This window comes from Panthera pardus, unplaced genomic scaffold (assembly GCF_024362965.1).
Source record: "Panthera pardus isolate Hobbes unplaced genomic scaffold, ASM2436296v1 HiC_scaffold_10, whole genome shotgun sequence".
In the NCBI taxonomy this organism is placed as follows: domain Eukaryota; kingdom Metazoa; phylum Chordata; class Mammalia; order Carnivora; family Felidae; genus Panthera; species Panthera pardus.
This window is the reverse complement of record NW_026526655.1, coordinates 38,399,390-38,421,316: the sequence shown is the minus strand read 5'-3', so window position 1 is coordinate 38,421,316 and position 21,927 is coordinate 38,399,390. Positions and strand designations below refer to the sequence as shown.

Genomic DNA, 21,927 nt, shown 5'->3' with positions numbered 1-21,927 from the left:
AAGGGAAAACCAAAAATAGGTATTATGTAGTGATGAGACATTTAATTGACTATTATGTGCCAAGCTCCATAACAGAGATTAGGAAAAAGAGAAATGAGACCACTGAGTCTGATTTATAAGAGATAAATGAGTCATTGATGTCAAGGAATCTAAGGTAAGTACATAACATAACTGCACTATAGTATGGTAAGTGTTAGAATAGAGATATGAACAAGGGGTATTGGAGCACAAGAGAGGAAGTATTTAACTGGTTAGGGGGAAAGGGATCCCAGAGAAAAATGATTTATATACATAATGTAACAGGGGTTCAAAGAGTGCTCCTTGAATTACTGAGTGATTGAGTTGATAGATAGATGCTACTATTGGAAGAATTAAGAAGGTGAGCTTCCCACAATTCACAGTAATGAGAGGCTTTTTGATCATTCTGATGTTTACTTCTGACACTTTCTGAAAAGCATACAGCTTCATAGTTCACTCAGAACTTAAATGTGCCTATTAAAGCTACATTTGTTGGTTCTTTCATTTGGATACATGTTCATAAAGTATTTTTATTTCTTATTGTATCTTGTTTTTAAACAATAGAAGAGTTGCCAAGAATTGTGTAAAATTAAAATATTTGCAAAATGAAACCTCAATGAACTTTATTACTAATAGAGCACTAAAGAACACTGGTAATCAAGAAATCTCAGTTCTTGCACTTCTAGTTCTGCCACCCAGGTATGATTTAGAGAGAGCGTCTCCATCTCCTTAGGCCTCAGTTTTTTCGTAGGTAAAATGAAGATATTTGACAAATGATTTCTGAAAGTTTATGATATTTTAATTGAATTAAGTCTCTTAAAACAAATGAATGCAAGTTTTCATAAAGGAAAAGATTATATTATAATAATTTGACAGTAACCTCTCAACTGAAATATTTAGCAAATTCATTAATATATCAGTTTCTCAGAAAACATTTTAGGTTTAAACTATTTAAGCTCGCTTTAGTTTTTGTTTTATTTCTTGGAAGCAAAAACTGTTTCCTCAACACATAGTAACGACCCACATATTCCCCAGTTTTTGCATACAGGAAGATGGAATCATGCTGTCTTGTGTAGGAATCTAGTTGTTTTCTAAAATTAATTTCACTAAGTCATACAGAGAAAGACAGATACCATATGTTTTCACTCTTATGTGGATCCTGAGAAACTTAACAGAAGACCATGGGGGAGGGGAAGGAAAAAAAAAAGAGGTTAGAGAGGGAGAGAGCCAAAGCATAAGAGACTCTTAAAAACTGAGAACAGAGGGTTGATGGGGGGTGGGAGGGAGGGGGGGGGTGATGGGTATTGAGGAGGGCACCTGTTGGGATGAGCACTGGTGTTGTATGCAAACCAATTTGACCATAAATTTCATATTTAAAAATAAATAAATTAATTAAATTAAATTAATTTCACTAAACTACACTAGTTTCAATGTACTATGCTCACACTATAGGTTTTTTTTTTTTTTTAGATAAAGCCTATTTCCTCTCTCCTTTTCTTAACAAAACAAAATAAAACCCAAAAATATAATAGATTGGCACTTAGAAACTAAAATTTATTCCACTTAGTTGGTTTAAAGCCCTCTCTCATACTTGTTAATTTTACCTCATAGTACCTTATATGTAATAGGTATTCAATAAATACTTGTTTTTAATTTGTTTGAAAATAAGTCAGAGTCTACAGATTATAGCCATAAAACCTTGCCTTCACTTGGGTGCTTTAAAGCTTAAAAAGAAAAGAAAACATAATGCCAGCAATTCTGTGGCTGTCAGTTCTGTTTCCAAGGAAACTGAGAGTAGATCATCAAAAACAAAAATATGGATTTTCAGCCTGATTATCCTTTTTTCACCACTTCATTCTCCGTTACTGCAAAATGAAAGACAACAGAACCTCAGCCTTGCAATCCATATTTTTAATTACATTTGTGCTGTCTCTCACCATTAAAATCAGACAAAAAATTTTAACATTTTGGGTTATATTGGTTTTCTTATAGAGAAAATTAAAAAAGTTCATTCAGAAGAATAAAGAAAATGTTTTGAATATAAAGCACTATGTACATTTGCTGAATATTCTAGTATGTTATTGACCTACTAGGTCAAGTGTTTAAATTACTGAATCTCAGATTTAACATTTCTTGGGAATAATATAATAATGGGATATTATAATAAAAAGACTTCTAGAATGAAATGTTTTAGGGGCACCTGGGTATCTCAGTCGGTTAAGCATCCAACTTTGGCTCCACTCATGATCTCACAGTTGATGAGTTTGAGCCCTGTGTCAGGCTCTGTGCTGACAGCTCAGAGTCTGGATCCTGCTTCAGATCCTGTGTTTCCCTCTCTCTCTGCTCCTCCCCCACTCATGCTCTGTCTCTCTCAAAAATAAATAAACATTTTTTTTTTTTAATTTTTAAAAATTTTAGAAGGAAATGTTTTATTTAAAGAAATAAGGAGAGAGGGGACAGGATGAAAAAATAGAAGTCAAGGAGAAAATAATTGGATTTCTTTCTATTCAATAGAGAAAAATGCCATTTTTAATATAGTTGTTTTTTCCTACAGATTGTTGTCTAAAATAAATAAAATCATGATCCTGATAATAACTACAGATAACAAAAGCTTGCTTTAGCATTATTATATTACTTAGTGATACTATGTGTTTTATAAAAGCAGTATTTCTCTCAAATCAACACACTATATACCATAAACTTACAAAATGTTATGGGTCAATTATATTTCAATAAACCTGGAAAAAAACCCCAGTATTCCTGTATTTTAAAAATGTAGTTAAAGCCAGAGGATCCTCTTCAGGGTGAAGTGTGCAATAGAAATTTGCTTTAATGGAAGTACAGTTTAAGAAGCTTTAGATGGCATATTAATATGTTCAGTTAATGAATACCGAAACTCGGGTAACACTAATGGGAAGAATGATCAAGGTAATCATTATTTGGGATATTCCTTATATCAGTTTTTCTGCTTGTATGTCTATTTTCCTCCAAAGGACTTTAGCTTTTCAAAGGCATGAGCTGTAAGAGGGTCTTGGTCATTTTTAAAACCTGGGCTCAGTACAGGACCTTGTAATTAGAGGTATTTGAAAAGTGTTTTTGAATAATGTTTTTTATTTATTTAATACTGGCATACATGTTTTATTATGCTTCACTTTATCTCACTTCACATACACTCTGTTTACAAATTCAAGGTTTGTGGCAACCCTGGATCACGCATGACTATTACTACCATTTTTCCAAATATTTGCTAACTTCATGTCTCTGGGTCACATTTTGGTAATTCTCGCAATATTTCAAACTTTTCCATTATTATATTTGTTACAGTGATCTGTGATTAGTGATCTTTGATGTTACTATTCTAATTGTTTTGGGGCACCACAAACCACACCCATATAAGATGGCAAACCTAACTGATAAATGTGCATGTTCTGACTGCTTTACAAATCAGCCATTCCTGTCCATTTCCCCCTCAGGCCTTCCTATTCCCTGAGACACAACAATATTTAAATTAGGCCTGTTAATAACCCTAAAATGGCCTCTAAGTGTTTAACTGAAAGGAAGAGTCACATGTCTTTTGTCTTTCACTTTAGGTCAAAAGTTAGAAATGATTAAGCTTCCTAAAGAAGGCCTGTCAAAAGTGAGGTAGGCTAAAAGTTAAACCTCTTGCACTGGTTAACCAAATTGTGAACCCAAAGGAAAAGTTCTTGAAGGAAATTAAAAGTACTACTCCAGTGAACACACAAATGATAAGAAAGAAAAATAGACCTACTGCTGATATAGACAAAGTTTTAGTGGTCTGGGCAGAAGATCAAACCAGCTACAAACTAATCTAGAACATGGTTTAAGCCAAAGCCTAATCTAGAACAAAGCCCTAACTCTCTTCAATGCTAAGAAGTCTGAGAGAGGTAAGGAAGCTGAACAAGAAGTTTGAAGCTAGCAGAGTTTACTTCACGAGGTTTTAGGGAAAAAGCCATCTATAGTACATAAAAATGCAAGGTGAAGCAGCAGGAGCTAATGTAGAAACTGTGCAAATTTTCCAGATCTAGCTAAGATAATTGATCAAGGTGGCTACACTAAATAACAGATTTTCCATGTAGACCAAACAGCATGCTATAGAAAGAAGATACCATCTGGGACTTTCATAGCTATATAGTAGAAGTCAATGCCTGGCTTTAAATCTTTTGGATTTAGGCTAACTCTCTTGTTAGAGGCTAATGCAACTGGTGACTTTAAGTTGAAGTCAAAGCTCATTGAACATTTTGAAAATCTGAGGATCTTTAAGAATTAATCAGATATACTCTGCCTGTGCTCTATAAAAGGAACAAAAAGGCCTGGATGACAGTACATCTGTTCACAACATGGCTTACTGAATATTTTAAGCCCACTGTTGAAATCTACTGCTCAGAAAAAAATACTCCTTTCAAAATACTACTGCTCATTGACAATGCACCTCGTCACCCAAGAGCTCTGGTAGAGACGTACAATAAGATTAATGTTGTTTTCATGCCTGCTAACACATCCATTCTGCAGCCCACAGGTCAAGGAAATACATTTCATAAGGCTATAGCTGCCATAGATAGTGATTTCTCTGATGGAGCTGGGCAAAGTAAATTGAAAACCTCTGGAAAGGATGCACCATTCGAGATGCCATTAAGAATATTTGTGATTCATGAGAACAGGTCAAAATATCATCATTCACAGGAAGTTGGAAGAAGTTGATTCCATCCCTCATGGATGACATTGAGGAGTTCAAGACTTCAGTAGAGGAAGTTACTGCCAATATGGTAGATATAGCAAGAGAACTAGAATTAGAAGTGGAGTCTGAAGATGTGACTGAGTTGCTGCAATCTCATGATAAAACTTGAGAAGTGGGTAAAATGCTATCAAATAGCATCACATGCTGTAGAGAAATCGTTCATGAATAGAAGAGTCAATTGATGTGATAAAGTTCATTTTTGTCTTATTTTAAGAAACTGCCACAGCCACCCAACCTGCAGCAACTACCACCCTGATCGGTCAGCAGCCATCAACATCAGGGCAAGGCCTTCCACCAGCAAAGACATTATGACTTGCTGAAAGCTCAGATGATGCCTAGCATTTTTTAGCAATATTTTAAAATTAGGGTATGCATATATTTAGATGTAATGCTATTGCACACTTAATATACCACAGTATGGTGTAAACATAACTTTTATATGCACCAGGAAGCCAAAAAATTCATGTGACTTGCTTAACTGCAATATTTGCTTTATTGTGGTGGTCTGGAACCGTTAAAAAAGAATACAATATGTGAGACAAATATGTACTTGTCTTGAGAATGGTAAGACATGTGGGAAAAGATAGTGAGTTTTGGCTAAAGAACATGTTCATATATTTAGGCAGAGCATGATGTTTATTGAGATCTATGAAAATATTATCAAAGGATCTAGATATATGTCCTTATCTACATATTGGGAAGATTGAACTAAATGAGGAGTTAGCAAACTTTCTGTAAAGGACCAGATAATAAATATTTCAGCTTTGTGGGGCATACGGTCTCTATTACAACTACTCACCTCTGCTGTTGTAATGTGAAAGGCACTATAGACAATAGGTAAACAAGGTAAACAATAAAACATTATTTATGAAAATAGACAACAGGCCAGATTCGACCTGTTATCTATTGTTTGCTTACCCCTGGAAAAGGAGATCCCTTATTCAATATTCCACATTCAAATTCTGTACCTATGAATGTTAACATTAGCCAACATGGATTCTCTGATTTTCCAAACTTATTAGACATTGGTCAGTAAGTGTGATTAATGGTGAGACAGCAGAAAACTTGGGCTTTTAGTGTAATGTAAACTTTAGCTAAATGTGTGTCACTTTAACTAGAATTCTGTCACTGTACATACATATGAAATATTGTGACATCGTCTGATGTAGTATTATGGCTAATTTTATTAACAGATCCATTTTAAATAACTAATATATTTTATTAAGCATATTCAAACATATAGAGATATAGAAAATATCTCTAAGAACTTTAAGGCAAAATAAATTTCATTAATTTTTGTTTGATGTTTGTTTGGGGGAATTTTGTTAAGTTTTAAGAATCTTTAGTTTCCTCTTAAAGGGCTACAGGACCAAAGTAATAGTTACTCATATGTTAGGACATTTATAGAGTGGTACCAGAAAGCCAAGTCTGCACAACATTCCACAGTTGCCTTTATTATCATATGAGTGTCTCATCTACAAACTTATTAATGTATATCTTCCCTAATCCTGGTGCTAGGCCACTAAAGAAAAACACATTAGGTTTAAACTTTTTTAATGCTAAAAACAGGGTTAGCAGAAGGTTTCTATCACAATTGAGGGACAAATGTCTATTTGAGACACAATCTCAGTAAAAGAGGGATGATGGTAGAAGCAAATTGACATATCTAGAAAGAATTGTAGACATCTTATTTCCATTGATTAATTAACCTTTTAATGTTGAATTACTTATGACTTGGTGAAAAGCAGAGTTTCCAAGGAGTTCCAACTCCAAACCGAACTTTTCTCAACTAATAGTATAATATAAGAAGACCTGTTTCAGTTTTACCTTTATTTTTATGATTTGGTGAATTACTTAATTTCTTTGAGTCTCTGTTTCCTTAACTTCAAAGTAGGAAGAATAATTCTACCCTGGCGATTGCTGGGAAGATTACAGATATCTGTGTAAAGTGCCTAGTATGTAATAGGCACTCAAGAAAAAAAAAAAGCTATTATTACTATGAGCTTGGCTATTTAGAAAAACAGTACTTGCCCCCAGTTAAGTTAAAGGGGATTTTCCGGTACCAGAAGGAAAAGAAAAATGAAAGACTAACAGTTTATTGAACGAAAAGATCATCATCTTTCTGTCAGAGGGTAACATGATTTATGACACAAAGTTGACATTCAGAAAAACTGACTTAATGAAAGAAGGTGGGAAGTTCTTAAAAGGAGAAATTAGTGCACTCATAGCCAGCAGAACGATGGTGGAATTTTTTTGTTTGTTTTTGTTTTTAGGGGCTAGGAATTCCTCCAAGGAAAGCCCATTTCAGTGAAGGCAGAGAGTTTCTGTGGACAGCTGATTTTGAACCCCTGTCACACCTATGGTCTGAGGCAGCTGTTCAGCATGTTCAGTGGCTCTTCCTAAAGCTGTGTGACCCTTTTTTCCCTCTGCTGCTACAGGGGCTACTGCAAACTTACACTTGCTGTCAGGTGTCTCCAGGCCTCTCTTCTGGACAATCACCTGCTGCCAAAGTCCTGCTCCAAAGCCCCTAAGAAATGAAACACATGGGAAGGTTTCACGCTCCTTTACTGGATGTTTCAGGCTCCTTTACTGGACTGCAGAGGCCAATGCCGAGAGGGGTACACTGAAAAGTCCCCGGCTCTGTCTCAAAACCCTCAATCCGATGAGTCACATTATAAAGGCTCTAGAGACTCTCCAGTGAGAGTATCCGCATGACAATACTCATTTGTTCTTTGAGAAGAAGTTCTTTGAGAGAAACAGAGCCAGCAGAGTCTGTCGGGAGGTGTTAGCCTGATTTTCAAGCTGTTATTTTTTTTCCAGTGTTTTGTGGGTGGGTCACATGTCATGGGTATATGCTGGTGCCAGGTCCATTTAGTCTAACCCAATAGCTCCCACTCCAGTGCACCTGACTTACTCTGATGCCTAGCGGGATGGAGGATGCTGGATCTTCCTTCTTTCTGATAACTGGTGCTGAGATGGGTCTCCTCAAACAATCAGTGAAAAGAATCCAAAATGTAGTTGCTAGATTGAGGTCAGAAACTGAGGAGATGACAAATTGCCAAAGCTTAGTCAATAAAAGCAGAGTGAGGAGAATAAAAGTAGGAACTAAGACAACAACCAGAGACTCTAAGTCTAGACAGAAGAAAAAGAGAACAAAAGTCCAAGGAGCAAAATGAAAATGATTGTTGGTGGGTGCTGGCAGAGAGATAAGAACAAGGAAACTGAAATATGCTTGTAGTTAAATCTGCTATAGAGCATTCCACTTTGTTAGATGCCAGCATGTCTCAGAGGCCCTAGATACGCTCCTACACGCCCACCTGTTACTCTTCCTCCTCCACATATACCTCTCTATCCTAAACATAGGAAGCACTTATGGGTTAATAGTGCTGCTACGTGTAAAAGTGGGTGATGGTCCTCAGATATGTGTACACCCATGTTCATAGCGGCATTATTCACTACAGCCAAAAGGCAGAAACAACCCATGTGTTGAATATCATTTAGACTTCAAAAGGAAGGAAATACCGACACATGCTGTAGCACAGGTAAAACTTAGGGACATTGAGTGAAATAACCCAGCCACAAAAAGATAAATGCTGTATGATTCCATGTATATGAGGTACCTAGAGTAGTCAAATTCACAGAGACAGAAAGTAGAATGGTGGTTGCCTGGGGCTGAGTACTGAGTTTCAGTTTTGCAAGGTAAAGAATTCTGGAGATGGACGGTCATGATGATTGCACAACAATATGAATGTACTGAGTACCACTGAACTCTACACCAAAATAAATGGTTAAAATGGTAAATTTTATATTACGTATCTTACCACAATTTTTTTTCTATTACGTATTTTTACCAAAATTGTAGGGGCACCTGGGTGGCTCAGTCAGTTGAGTGTCCGACTTCAGCTCAGGTCATGATCTCACGGTTCGTGGGTTCAAGCCCTGCCTTGGGCTCTGTGCTGACAGCTCAGAGCCTGGAGCCTGCTTTGGATTCTGTGTCTCCCTCTCTCTCTGCCCCTCCCCCACTCACAGTTTGTCTCTCTTTCTCTCTCAAATAAACATTAAAAAAAAAAAAGGAGGTGATTACCTTGGAGGACTGTTCTTTTTCATGGCACAAGTCCTGTCCTCAAAACATTTTCAGCTTAGTGAGAAATCAAATGATTCTTCTCAGGAAAGAGAAAGTATACAAAGATATTTTTTAGGGAATTGCCTACAAATAGAAGTGTTTTCCTTTTGGCACCACCAAGAAGCCAGTACTCTTGTGCCCAAATCACAGTTTCCTGAAGCGTAATTAATAGTCCATCCTGCTATGAGAGAAAAAGGAGGTAGGTTAGGACAATGTGTCACACACAGCACAGTATACTCAGGAAAAATATGGAGAGAAAAATAGACAAAAGGAGGACATGGAGATAACAGAAGTGAAAAGTAGAAAGCAACATAAAACCAGAGGAAAAAGAAGAAAATGTAGCAACAGTTCTCTGCAAAGATCTGCGATCCCCCAGCAGTAAGCATAGCAGTGAGGACTCTGAGACTTTTAAGACACAATAATCTGTCAGCTAAAGAGCTCAGTGAAGACATAGTGGAACAATGCAGGACAAGAGAGAAAAACTGAGCACGGATCTCAGTCACCCCTGACCTATGAGCTTAGGCAACCCTCTGTAGGAGGAAGGAAGCCTAACCAACATGTATCCGTTCTTCCTAGAACAGTACTCCTTTAGCTTGGGTATGCATCAGAATCTGGAAAGGTTGTTAGAGAGTATGTGCCCACACACCAGAGATTCTTCCTCAGCAGATCTCCACTGAGGACTGAACATTTGCATTTCTTTTCTTTTTTTCTTTAATGCTATTAATGTTTATTTTTGAGAGAGAGAGTGAGACAGAGACAGAGTGCGAGCCAGGAAGGGTCAGAGATAGACAGAATCTGAAACAAGCTCCAGGCTCTGAGCTGTCAGCACAGAGCCCGACACAGGGCTCGAACTCACGGACCGCGAGATCATGACCTGAGCCGAAGTCATTCGCTTAACCGACTGAGCCACCCAGGCGTCCCTGAACATTTGCATTTCTAACAAGTTCACAGGTGATGCCAGATGCTATTGGTTTGGGGACCACACTATGAGAATCAGAGCTCTAGAATTAAAAAGGTACAGGATATTAGTGATTGGTTGCATTTTTTTTTTTTTTTATTAATTGCTTAAAAAGGAAGGCCTAAGTCAAGTACTGTGGTAAGGGACTGTATTGAAAATATTTAAATCCAGGTAGACCTGTCTACCATTTGGTCCCTCAGTGCAGTGGTTAACAGCATGAACTCTTGACTCCGACAGACATGACTACACTTTCTAGTAGTATGCCTTTGGGTAAGTTACTTGACCTTTCCATACCCTATTTTCTTCATCTGTAAAACTAGGATAATATAGCACCAACCTAATGGGGTTGTGAGAAGATTAAATGATTGATGCATGTACAACGACTTAGCACAATACCACGACACACACTAAATGTAGCAGCAACATTCTTCTCTGCTACTTTTGTACCAGTCCCAATTATCTTTCCACCGATGTTAATAGCCCTTTGAAACCTGAATCTTAGGAACAAAGCCACGATAATAATCTGCTGAACTGATCCTCTCAATTTACCATGGAAACCACTTCATCCTGTGGCAGGTAATTTACAGGCAAAAGAATAAAAATATATATTGCCTTTACAGAAATGTTTAATCCTGGAATATTCCCTTCCGTGGTTGCTAGAGAGGGAGATAGTTCCAGAGGTTTCCTAGGTAAATTAATTAGTTTGCAACTGTAATGTTATTCAGCATCTTGTATTCATAGGCCTGTGCAAAAAAATGTTGCAAGGGAAACAAAGGGTTTGTGTCCTTAAATTTGTGATGAAAATCTGGAGGTAGCTGCTAGGATGAAATGCAATTTTTTGTTATCTGTAAACTCAATAAAATTTATTATTTGGGAAGAGAATTTTAATTTTAATAAAACAAATAAATGACCAATTTCACTTCTCTTCTGTTAGAAGATGTACTTACAGTAGTTGAGGAATGATTGGATTAATCATTTCTCTTAAATCTATCACAAAGGAACATTCTGGGCCATAGCTTCAAGACTAGTTTCTATGCTATAACCTCTTAGGGGGATACAACCCCTTGCCCCCTGCATCTGCCCCTTAATCCAAGAAGATAAGCTCTTATATGGCACACCTTAATCTAAGAAGATAAGCTCTTATATGTTTATAGGGGAGAGTGAGAATGCAGACTTCCACTACTGCAAATTATCAGTGGAGTTTCCCACATTTGGGGAAATCACAGGGGTCAGCGTATCTGGAGTGCAATGGATAAGCCTCTCTCTGAGAAAACCACCTTCATGATCATGGTATCTTCCCTGCCAGGTAAGTATGGAATTTGTTGTTTTTTAAATGGCTTTTTTTTATTGTGTCTTTTGGATAGTTTCATAGAGCGAGCACCTTTAACTGCTATCTGTAATCCTTTCCTTTTTTCTTGTGAACTGTCCTTTCTTTTGCACATAGCCATATGTGTCAGGGAGGCCAGTCCAGTTCTAGTTCTGTGAAGCAAGGGGCAGGGGCAGTATTTATCCTAGACTGGCATATAACAAGAGCTTATGACAAAATTCTTGCTATGATGAAGTGAGGGGGAAGTCTACTGGGGACATACAGGAAGCCCTTCCTCACATACAAGAGGGGTGCCTAGGTGGCTCAGTTGGTTAAGCCTCCAACTCTTGGTTTTGGCTCAGGTCACAATCTCATGGCTATGTGGGTTGGGCCTTGCATGGGGCTCTGCTCCCACAGTGCTGGGCCTGCTTGGGATTCTCTTTCTCCCTCTCTCTTCCCCCATCTCTGTCTCTCTCAAAATAAATAAACTTAAAAAAAATGGCACACAAGAATGAGGTGAGCTCATTTATGTCTGCATCTTGTTTATGTCTGCATCTGATCTGGGATAAGGGGCAACCATCTTGTAACTAGGAAGGGAGCTATCCTAAAAGATGGCAGGATAGAAGGTGGAAGGGTAAAAATCCTGAGAGCTTGGTGATATCACTGAGCTGCTGAATTCAGTAACCCTAGAGGCACCCTTCCTCTAGGATAGTAAATAAGATAGTAAAATTTTTTAAATAAGAGAGTAAAATTTTCCTATTGTTTTACATATTTTAAGTTAGATTTTCTGTTACTTGCCAACAACATTATCCTAGCAGTCATTTATATGAAACCAGTCCTTGACCTGGTACTCAAAGAGACTGGTGTTCTCAGACCCAGCGGTTGGGCATCTTTGCTCCAGTCAGTGCTACAACTGAAGTAAAGTCTGTTGAAATGCACCATAAAGCTTTGAGTGAAGCTCTTCCGGGGGACAACAGTGGACTTCAATGTCAAGAATGTGTCTGTCAAAGATGTTTGTGGCTGCAATGCAGCTGACAGCAAAAATGACCCACCAAAGGAAGCAGCTGGCTTCATGGCTCAGGTGGTTATCCCGGCCAGGCCAAATCAGTGTGAGATATGCACCTGTTGTGGACTGTCACACAGCTCATATTGCGTGCAAGTTTGCCGAGTTGAAGGAGAAAATTAATTGTCATTCTGGGAACCAGCTGGAAGATGGCCCCCAAATTCTTGAAATCTGGTGATTCTGCCATCATTAATATGACTCCTGGCAAGCCATGTGTGTTAGAAGCCTTTCTGATAATTCTCTTCTGGGTCATTTTGCTGCTTGTGACATGAGACAAAGGGTTGTTGTGGGTGTCATCCAGAAGGTGGACAAGAAGTCTGCTGAAGCTGGCAAGGTCGTCAAGTCTACCCAGAAGGCTAAATGAATAGTATTTGCCACTCCAGTCTTAATCAGTGGTGGAAGAATGGTCTCAGAACTGTTTGTCTCCATTGGGCATTTAAGTTTACTGGTAAAAGACTGGTTTGATGATACAATGCACTGTAAAACCTTCAGAAGGAAAGGAGGACATTTTGTGGACCATTTGTTTTTGTGTATGTGTGGCAATTTAAAAAATATCAGTACTTTTTAATGGAAACATTTTTTATTTTTATTTTTAGCTATCTCTACACCCAATGTGAGGCTCAAATGCACAACCCCAAGATCAAGAATGGCACACTTGGGGCGCCTGGGTGGCGCAGTCGGTTAAGCGTCCGACTTCAGCCAGGTCACGATCTCGCGGTCCGTGAGTTCGAGCCCCGCGTCAGGCTCTGGGCTGATGGCTCGGAGCCTGGAGCCTGTTTCGGATTCTGTGTCTCCCTCTCTCTCTGCCCCTCCCCCGTTCATGCTCTGTCTCTCTCTGTCCCAAAAATAAATTAAAAAAAAAAAAAAAAGAATGGCACACTCTTCTGACTGAGCCAGCCAGGCACCCCTTTAATGGAAACAACTTGACTAAAAATCTTTTACAGAATTTTGCAATTCATTAAAACAAAGTTTAATAAGAAAAAAATTCTGTTATTCAGCCTGATCTATTTGAAGCCTGCTCAAAGAGACTATGAATGAACATCAGGAATCTTCTAGTGATGGATAAATTAATTATCTTGATTGTGGTAATGGTGTCATGGGTACTTACATATGCTACAACTTGCCAAATTATACACTTTATTTTTTAATAAAGTTTATTTATTTATTTTGAGAAAGAGAAAGCACACACACACGTGAGGAGGGGAAGGGCAGAGAGAGAGGGAGAGAGAGAGAAGAGAATACCAGTGCAGAACCTGATGTGGGGCTTGAACCCACAAACAGATCTGCATCACACAAGCGCCCCTTAAATTATGCACTTTACATATGTACAGCATATTGCCTAACAACTATATCTCACAGATAAATTTCTCTGACTACAATGCAATTAAGTTAGAAATTAATAAAAAAGGAAAAATCCATTAAAACACTTTTAAAAATTCATCAAAGAATAAAATGATAGATTTATAAAATTCTTTAGAATTGAACAATGAAAACAGCGTAGAACAAACTTTGAGATGCAGCTAAAGTGTTACCAAGTTGTAGATTTGTCTTCAGTGCTTACAAAAAAGCCCAAGGATTTGATATTATAATCTAAGTTAGACAAAACAGAATGAAGAAGTGGAAGAAAATGTAAATAAGAATTGAATGAAATTGAAAATAAATATATGAAAGGAACAATCAGGAAGCAAGAGTTGTTTCCTTAAAATGACTAATTAGACAAACCTCTGGCAAATTTAATCCAGGAGAAAAAGAAGAGAAATAAAAGAACTGAAAGAGGAAACAAGATACTGTAGATACTAAAAACATAAAGGATATTATGATCTACTTTTGGCCAAGATGGAGTAACAGAGACCAGATTTATCATCCTTCCTAAAACAAGCGAAAAAACACACAAAACGTAAGAAAAGATAGTTTTCAAGAGACTGGACATCAGAGAACAAAGAGCAATAGTTCCCAAGAGGAGGAAAACAGGAGAGAGGCAAAACAGACGACAAACGACAGAAATGAGAGTCCTGTGATAGCCCCAACTTACCATGTTTCCAGGTTTCCAGGCTAGAGTTTCCAGGCTGGGGTTCAGAGAAGGGGAGTCAAGGTGGAGTCCAGCAGATTCCCCAAGGTGCTGAGGAGTTGATTGTTCAAGAATACAGAGCTGAGAGTCCAGGGAGCTCAAAGAAGCTAGGGTTTGCAGGACAGAGTGTCTGCGTTGAGATAGAGCTTCACACGAAGAGAACCTAGGACATCTGCACAAGCGTGGGAGGAAACCACCTGAGGTCAGAGAAAGGAACACCTGAAGGCATTTAAGGAAAGAATGCCTGGAACTCACAAAGGAGTGGTGTCTACTACCACTAGCCAGTTGGGAAATAATCTTATAAATCACAGGCATTGGGGGGAGTACTCTGAAAGGATTACAAAGGGCAGGAGAAAACTTTTTGGGGATAAGGGATAATGTTCACTATTTTGATTGTGCTGATGGTCTCTGGGATGTTTGCAAATGTTAAAACTTATCAAATTGAAAACAAAAAAAAGCTTATCAAATCATATACTTTTATATGTACAGTTTATTGTCTATAATTATGTCTCAAAAAGGCTATTAAAAAACTTTAAAAAATAGACTCTAGAACACAAAAGTACAGTACGTATAATAGTGCATAAGACATCCTCAATAGATACTTATTAGTTTTCTCATATAAATAACTTTATCCAATAGAGTTGAAACTTACATGAGGTAGATGAATTCCTAGAGAAATGTAAATTACAAAATTGAAAAGAAAAAGGAAAAGGAAAAAAGGAGGAAAACTGAATTATCTATATCCTTTAAAGAAATTAAAACAATTTAAGAACTACTTCAAAAAAAAAAAAAAAAAGCACTGTGCCGCCCAAATTTTTACAGGCATATTTTAGCAAATAGTAAAGTGGAATAAATAAAAACACAATATAACAAGCTAAGAGTAGAGACACATGTTCAATACTCACTGTATATATAAAGCACATTCAACTCAACAATTGAGAAAAAAATCCAATCTTAGTGAAAGAGTATCATAATTACCTCAACGAGTGATAGATAAAGCAGAAAAAAATCAAGAAGGATAATGCTGACTTAGAATAATTTCAATCCTTAGATAACTATTTCCAGAGAACAGAAATAAAACTTCTTAGCTTATTTTATGATGTTAAAATACCTTGATATGAAATCCAGCACAATCTTAATCTTGAACAATAATCACAAACCTATCAATGTATAAAAAGATAAGTTATTAGGTTTTTTTTCAGAAATAAAATATTGATTTAACATCATGTTATATGTATAATAATATATTGTTTAGAGATACGTACATATGCTATAATTAATGCCAAAATGTTGAACACATTCCCTGTAAGATCAGGAACAAGGATATCCAGTATCACAACTTTTATTATATTTTTCCATTTTATGAAAAATATATTTACTATCATGACTATTCAATATTGAACCAGAGATCTTAGCCAGTGTGGTAAGATTAAAAAAAAAAAAAAAAAGATATTTGCAACAACATGGTTGGAGCTAGGGAGTATCATGCAAAGCAAAATAAGTCAGTCAGAGAAAGACAGATACCATAGGATTTCACTCACATGTGGAATTTAAGAAATAAAACAAATGAACATAGTGGGGGGATAAAGAGAGGAAAACCGAGAGACTCTTAACTATAGAGAACAAACCGGTGATTACTAGAGAGGAGGTGGGTGGGACAGATTGGCTAAATAGGTGATGGGGATTAAGGAGGGCACTTGCGTGTATATAAGTGTTGATTCACTCAATTCTACACCTGAAACTAGCGTTACACCGTATGTTAATAACTGGAATTTAAATAAAAACTTGGGGGCACCTGGGTGGTTCAGTTAGTTAAGTGTCCAACTTAAGTTTCTGCTCAGGTCACGATCTTGAGGTTCATGGGATGGAGCCCGCATTGGGCTCTGCCCTGACAGTGCAGAGACTGGTTGGGATTCTCTGTCTCCCTTTCTTGCTATCTGCTCCTCCCCTGCTTGTGCACGCATGCTCTCTCAAAATAAATAAATAAACATTTAATAAATAAATAAAGACTTGGAGGAAAACACACACACACACACACACACACACACACACACACACACACCTGAAAAAGAAGCAAATGGAAAAAAGAAAGAAATGGCACAAGAGTCAAAAAGGAAAAAAACAAAATTCTCATTTGTAGATAATAAAATTTCCTGTATGGAAGAACTTAAAAGATTTCTAGATAAACAATTGGACTTAATTAATTTAATAAGTTTTCTGGATTAAAAAATCAACAAATGAGAGTGAATTGCAATTCTAAATAACAGAAACAAATTAGAAAAAAAATTACTTTTAAAGTACTATTTACAATAGCAACAAGACAAAATGCCTAAATACCTAGGAGTAAGTCTTGACAACAGATGTGCAAGTCCTTTATGGGAAAATTAAGAAATTTTATCGAAAGACCTTAAATAACATCTAAATAAAATGGAATGATATATATGATGCTCATGGATTAAAAAATAAAAAACCTCAATATGAAAAGTGAGCACACAAATAGAATGCAAATATATCTAAAAATACTCAACTTTTTAGTAATCTAGGAAATGTAAAATAAAATCACAATGAAATACCATTAAACCTCTACCACATTGACAAACATATGGCTTACTTATGTCTGCGAGCAATATTGAACTCCAGAATTAGGCTGACACACCCACTTGGGCATGGACCACCACTGGTGGCCTATGTGACAATTAGTTATGCCCTGTGGCTTGGAGATATGGGTGCTTCCTGTGGCCAGCTGGCCCTTAAGAGGAAGAAAGGAGGAAGGTGGGGCTCTGACTGCCCAGTTTCTGCTCCTAAAATCATGCTCAGGTCCTTCCTAGGGTAGAGTAGGGGGATAGAGAGGAGTTAGGAGGATTATGTTAATTGACCTCCCTTCAACTAGAAGGAAACTCCAGGAGAGGGAATCAATGTTCCTACTAAAGATAGTTATTTTGTAGTTAAGGCAAAACAAGTTACTCCCACAATGGTATAGTTATTTTTACAGGGATGGGTAGCCAGCATGTAGAGTAATTTTACAGCAATTGTAGCTTACTTGAGGTCTTACTTGAGGTTTATCAGCACCATAACCAACCACCACCAAGTTTAATAGAACAAAAGCACCAGACTTTAAAGAATATTCACTTTGCACTTTATATTCACTTGCACTTTAGAGAAATGTTCTAAATATATAATTTGGCAGTTACTTTTAACAATTTTTAAGTTAAAAAAAATCTTACTGGGGGGAATAATTATCACAATACATGTGGTATAAAATTCAGAGGGAATAAAGTATGTAAGGTGAAGTCTTTCCTCTGCCTTGGCAATTATTTTTTGAGTTGTTTTTCTAATTACATATCATCAGAAATGTGTTTTGTTTCAATTGCTCTTCCTCTTGATTTGATGAACACAATTTATTTTTGTAGCACAATTAGCAACAAATTTTTGAGCATAATTTGCTTTTAAGGCTTTTGGAATTCAGACTACATAGTAAATTTCTGTTTCTAGTGTCTTTAAGGAGGCTCACCAACTTATAATTACACCTCAAAAATACACATGAAATAGTCTAACACCTAATGCATTCAATCACATAGTTTCTATACTAAATTGTATTCCAAGTTCTAACTGAGAGTATCAGAAATATATCTAATTATCTGCCATTTTACTTCAAAATCCCAGCAGAAACCATCCCTCTTCTCCTCCAATATCTATACTGGAACTTTCAAGCTAATTCTCAGGGAAGAGGGAAGTAAAACATGTGTCTATGGTGGTAGACAGGGTAGTAATGGAACTTCTGGGAGAGTAGCAACATTTACTATGGGAACCCCCTGCCAGTTGGGGATTGAGTAATTGGACCACAGGTCACTGAGAGCACCCCAAGCACTGGAAGACACAGCACTCATGAATCCCACAAGCTGTAATTTTGCTCTGGAGTATATAGTCAGAAGTGGCAATGACTGATACACATATAAGTATCTTTAACTTGTAGAGACCATAGAAGATATTGACAACCAGTTAATCATATACAAATGGTTTATTTCCTACCTCTTAATTTTAATGGACACAACTCGAAAAGGAAGTATTTTTCATAGTCACTTTTTTTACTTTACTTCAAAGAAGTATGAACATTTCTTTTAGACATTTGCTCTTTGAAATAGTGTTGCTCTTCCATTATTTCTTCTATCTGCTTATTATTTGTTTACATGAAGCTATTGACTTACTTATATTCATTTTATATGCTACTTCTTTACTAAATTCTCTTATAATTTCTATTAATTTTTCCATTCATTTTTTTTGTCTACCAGATATATAATCAAGTTATCTATAAAGAGAGGTAGATTTTTGGTCTTCTTTCTAACTCTTGTATGAGTAAATCCTTTCTCTTGTCTAACTGTATCGGCTAATATCTCTGTTTCCAATGATAAGTAGTAATGGATGTGATGGTCATCTATGTCTTCGTTCTACTTTCAGTAATGTTTTCCCATTAAGTAAGAAGCTGGCTTATGGGCTGAAGTATCCCTCAATTCCTATTTAATTAAATATCTTCAACATGAATGAATGTTAAATTTTATTAAATGCCTTTTTTGGCATTTATGAAGGCAATGAGCTGATTTTTCTCCCTAGCTGTATTAACACGACGAGTCATATTAACCGATGACCTACTATGGAAAAACTCCTATATCCTTGGAAATAGACTTTGTAAACATACATTATTTTTTATATTTTAAATATAATTAAATACATTATTATATTTTAAATATGTTGTTGGTTCTCTTTGTGAACATTTAAGATTTTTTTTTATCTTTCACAAGTGGGATTGGTTTTCTTTCTTTTCCTGTAATCTGGATTGGATTAAATAGCATTGGGATGATCTTGTCTTCTATGGTTTGATAGAATTCAAACCATCTTTTTTTTTTTTTAATCAGATTCTTCAGTTCTACCCTAGTTCCACAGCATGTGGGACCCAGAAAAAAAATTTCAAGCCCTCCTCTCCTATACCTACTGCCAGTGATACTCACCCATGGATTTTGCATTTTGGAACCACCATAGGATATGGGGATGCTAAATCTTCTAAGAAAGGAGTATAATATTAATACCAAACCTGACAAAGATCACACACACAAAAAATTATAGACCAATCTCACTTATTCTGTGAATATACTAAAAAAAAAAACCACCACGTTGCACACTTTAAATAGATGAATTTTATGTTATGTGAATTATATCTCAATAAAGCTTTCTTTCTTTGTTTGTTTTTAAGAAAAAAGATTACTATAGCATGATTCCTAGATATCTGACTTAGGGGACTGAGTGGTTAGAGGTGCCAGATACTAATACTAGGAGTAGAGAAAGACAAGTAGGCTTGGAAGGAAAGCTACTGAATTCAGCTTCAGACAGGCTGTAAATTGTAAATGAAGCTATAGAAAGGGATAGAGATGGAGACAAGCCCATAAAATTGTAGAATCAAGGACATATTCACTCTCTTGCATATAATCCTGAAATTCTATATGAAAATAAATTGAGTTTCCAAGTTGTTTAAAACTAGCTGAAATTCCCCTTTGCTTTCCATTTTATTGTTAAAAAGATACATGATTTATCACAAGCCATATTTGATGGAATGTTAATTTGAACTCAGTATAATAGTCATTACCAGATACTAAGAGAATGACAAAGTTTAACTATTTCTAACCTTTACCTGGAAATTAATATTAAAAGAGTCACCTTCTGACATCAGTGAGAGAAAAAAACATCTCTATGAACGGCTTCCCTCTGAAGGCTTATGAAGGTTTGACCTATTTGTAGAAGAATGGTTGTGATTGAATAAGGTGTACATTAATTAAGATGAATGAATTTAAAATTAAGTCAGTTTAAAATTTCAACTCACAATGAGTCTGGCAAACAATGGAGTATAACTTGTTTCATGGAGATGAAGGTTTTGTTGTTTTTGTTGGCTAAGACTTTAAATTGACTTCTCACAAGGAGGCTGCAAACAGATTCTCTAGCAAATTGGCATCCTGGGGAGAGCCAGGTACTTTGAATGTTTCCAATTAGGAGAAGTTAAAGGTTATATAAGCCCAGCTGCCAAATTGACTGCCTAACCTTAACAGCCAGACAGATTTACCTTTGTTTCCTTCCTTCTCCTTATTTGAAACCTGGTCTGGAAATAAAACTCAAAATGCAAACACAAAGTTCTGTGATAGATCAGGTCTGAAAACTAGAAGGGAGCTTGTTATAGTTTAACAGAGGCTGTGGCTCATCCGAGACTTTATATCTAAGCACTCATAATCACAGGTAGTCCCGCATTTGGCTTTGGTGTGAACTAATCCAGAGAGAGGGCAAAACCACATAGTATGCTATACTGTGTCCACAGAACTTTTGTCCGTTATGCTTATTTACATTTCTGAAAGCAGGATTATTTCAGTCTGGAGTTACAGACCCTATTGCCTGTGTAAAATCTAATCAGAACCACTGCCATAGATACTGACCAATTTTAGAAATGATGTTATTCCTGGGGGGGAAAAAGCCTATAATCATCTATTTAATTAGAGTTATTTCTGGGGCACTTGGGTGGGTCAGTCGGTTAAGCGTCCCACCGGCTCAGGTCGTGATCACACGGTATGTGGGTTTGAGCCGCGCGTCAGGCTCTGTGCTGACAGCTCAGAGCCTGGAGCCTGCTTCAGATTCTGTATCTCACTCTCTCCCGCCCCTCCCCCACTCAGGCTCACACGCTTGCGCGCGCTCTCTCTCTCTCTCTCTCAAACACAAATAAACATTAAGAAAAAAAAGAGTTATTTCAGCATTTGGGTTCAGAAAAGATTCCTAATTCAATTTTCACCTATCTTTACCAGCCTGTTGATCATACTACAGCTATTCATAAATTACAATAGATCCAAATTGTATCCTTTTTAAACAGGAGCTATTTTTTCCAAAAATGATCCTGGTTATTTCTAGGAGTCCCCAAACAAGTTTCTTCCCCATATTTATGAACCAATATTTCAGCTTTCATCACTATATGGCACTCTCCATTCATTCATTCACTCATTCATTGGTTAATCTGTACTGAGTGCTTACTTACTGTGTGAGGGGATAGTGCATAGTCTTACAGACATCTCCATCCTGGCCCTCTTGGGCATCCAAAGTATTTTTCCTGGAAAGCTCCAGTTATCATTTGTCAACATTCATTGCTGGCAAGCAGCTGGATGAAATTTTTATCGCTGTCTCTGCTGAGGAAGTCCACTGTGTAACACTTGAATCAGAATATACCAAGAATGCTGTCTCTCAGTGTTCCCAAAGCCTCCAATCTTATATGCCAGAACAATGCTGGATTCCACGAGGAGATGGAGAAAATGGCCCTTCTCAATTCTGTGATACTCTTTGACACCTGGACTCTAAATCAGAGCTGCTTCTTGAAAAAAAATTTCCATAAGTCTTGGGGCTCAAAACCAGTCCTAGAGGCTGGAGGTCATGTTTTCATCTTCATGGTTTTCATCATCCCTCTTGCCCACCCCAAACCTAGTTATTGAACTGACACGCACCCACGCATGTCAAATGACAGCAAATACTTCCTAGGTGTTGGTGGTTGTGTTTATATTAGAAGTGCCTGGATCCCAGCTGAAATGGCTTGTTACATTATGTAGCATAATTCAAACG

General features: G+C 36.9%; 1 non-coding gene and 1 pseudogene across 1 annotated transcript; one reads left to right on the top strand and one right to left on the bottom strand.

Annotated features, from left to right (window-relative positions):
* Window positions 1-11,008: 11,008 nt before the first annotated feature.
* LOC128772791 (U1 spliceosomal RNA) lies at window positions 11,009-11,169 on the bottom strand. Its single transcript, XR_008416944.1, has one exon. It is a non-coding gene; the product is annotated as a U1 spliceosomal RNA (small nuclear RNA).
* An 818-nt stretch (window positions 11,170-11,987) lies between these two features.
* On the top strand, window positions 11,988-12,588 carry LOC109254476 (elongation factor 1-alpha 1-like; annotated as a pseudogene).
* The last annotated feature ends 9,339 nt before the right edge of the window (window positions 12,589-21,927 follow it).